Here is a 2,770-nt window from a genome sequence, read left to right on the forward strand (position 1 = left end):
TTGCGTCACGCTCCTCGCTCTCATGTGTGAGCAGCAGTGGCCTTGCTCCATCTTTCATTCAAGCTGAGTCAGTATCAATCACTGTGCTGAATGATAGATAGGCAATCTAATAACACTAGGAACAAAAATAACTTCACTCACTCAATCCTTGACCTTAGAGAGCGAGCAGTCAGTTTGGTTAAAAGGCACAGCTATTGCATAAAAATGGATTTTCCTTTGGGATCAATTGCAGTGGAAACATTTAAACTAAAATGGACATAGAAGGCTGTCACTAATAAATAATTGCGGGTGTTATTGGATTTATACACCACCTCCGCCTCCTCTGCAGCCGACTGAATTTACGAGGTTTTTTTCTTTTTGACTGCAGGACATTTAGACCGAGGAAAAAAAAAAGGACAGTGCAAGCAGGTTTTTTTCGGAAAACAGCAGGAAATGCCTTGGGATGAGGAACCATCTCAGCACATGAAGAGGACACGCAATTACCATCAACTGACAGGGACAGCGCCTCTGCTGAGGCAACACACAGGACACAGAGGAGGTTGTTGAAACTTTGAAGTCACGGCAGGTTCAAAAACACAGATAGTGCGGAGTGAACTGAGGACACTGAGACCCTGATGGTATTAACAACCGTCTCTTCAGTCATTATGAAACATCACGTCTGTTTGTCTTAGTTCATATTCTCTGATGTTTCACTATATACGTGTACTCTTCAAATACATACAATTTTAATAAAAGTGCTGTTTGTTTATCTGTACTGTCAGTAAAGACATGTTTAGGTTTTATCTTTTATTTTACTATCATTATTTCTAGTAGTTGTAGTGCAGGGGGTCCTCCATTACATTGGGGTTCAGTTCCAAGCAGTGACGTAATATCAATTTTCACCATAAGTCCTCTACAATTTGGTCTGACAATCAATGCCATCAGAAGAGTAGGTCTTATGCCTGTGAGCCAAAATGAAGGGCAGAAAGTTTAAAAAAAATATGTCATACCTCCAGAGAATATAAACAGAGTCGTCTTCCTGGGCGAACATCGAGGACGTCCCTGTAGTAGCAGTAGAGAAGGGACAGGATGAGTTGGAGACAGATGATCTGCTGCGGGACAACCCCTAAATGGAGTAGCTGAAAGAAGATTAAGTTGTAGTTGTAGTAGTAGTAGTGGTAGTAGTAGTAGTATTGCAGTATCTGGAATAAAAATACAACTTGATAAATGCACCAGGCAGATAAGGTATTGTCATTTGTGTATTTTTCCTCCACGGTGTTAGCAGTGAGATGTGCTATGTAAATGATTGAATGTAAATAATGAGAAACTATAAATATTCCACAATCGGAAGCAGTTTCAAATATGATGCATCCCACAAACCCCACAATGCCCCAGGTGCACATGCAGAGTGAATCTTTCCTTTCATTAAAGGTGAATTTTACTGTGGAAATGTATGGTAGGAATAATTAGCGTACCAAAGCTCATGACATGGAAGTCAGTGCAAACAAATGTAGAGCACGACTCCCAGGGTTTCATCCAACCTGTTAATTTTAATCTGAGGATATCTTTAATCCGAGGCCAAAGGAACTTGGCATGGACGCTGCAAAAACAACAGAGGATTGTCATTAATGATACAGATGACCAGGAAGCAAAACTGAAAGTCTCTTCATGAATAATAGACTATCCTTCTTTATCTGGGTTGGCACTCTTAATGGCTAATAATAAATAATATGACGTTATCTGTATGATCAAACAGTCAACATTTAGCCCACTCTATTGGCTGAAAGGTTTAATATTTCTTCTAAATACTGATTTGAACTGTTAACTGCTGGGATTTGATTGCACATTCCTTTTCTTTGCTTAAAAAACTATAGTAAATACTGTATTTTTAAAGGACTAAACACTGTTTGTGATCATGACTTTATTGCAGTTGGAGGCTGAAAGGTCAAAGTCACAGGAAGAGGATGCTGAGAACAACACTGCATCTCTACGGTAAATCCCCCTGAGAGATATCCCACAAAAGGCTGTTTTGAACTCAGCAAGCCACAAAGAGAGACCCCCGACTTCAGGGCCTGGTTTTATGAAGGCTGCTGACGCTGAGCTGAGCTACTTCGACACGTTATTTATTTACTAACAGACATCCAGGGCTCCAATTTATTTATTAATTTGAACTATTAAATTAAAATGAAATACTGAATTAAAAACAACAAATGATCAGGAAAAAATGTTTATCATCACAAAAACATCTAACCAGAAATAGAAGGCCAACAGTATTCAAAATACCAAAACTGTAACATATTATACTTTTGCTTCTTATTCATGAAACTAGTGAAAATAAAACAGGAGACCCACGTATGGACTTTTCCACTGGCTGAATGTTCTGTGAGCTTCTCTTTAACTAATGAGGTGCCATGTACAGTTTATATAAAAGGTATGACCTTATTAAACTGTGAGCGAGAGGCTAAAGTGGTGGTTGAGAAAAGATTAATGACGAGGCTGAACCAAAACCCATCCAGCCTGTAATAGGAAGGAGTCGGGGGATGACAACATATCTGTCACGATGACAGTCGGGATTGTCGTTTCCCTGTGTTTTCCCCATTCTTGTGTTGTGCACTTTTCTCTGTCTGTGTAGTGGGCGTAGCACATTTCCCTGACCCTGCCTGGCTAATCACTGAAGCACACCTGCCTTCAATCAACCCATCACTCTGACGGCATAAAAACCCTGGCCTTTCTCCCACTGGTCGTCAGATCGTTTGTTCAGCCACCGTGGTAGCTAACGTCCAGATTGACT

Source organism: Cynoglossus semilaevis, chromosome 8, assembly GCF_000523025.1.
Source record: "Cynoglossus semilaevis isolate Cse_v1.0 chromosome 8, Cse_v1.0, whole genome shotgun sequence".
Taxonomy (NCBI): Eukaryota; Metazoa; Chordata; class Actinopteri; order Pleuronectiformes; family Cynoglossidae; genus Cynoglossus; species Cynoglossus semilaevis.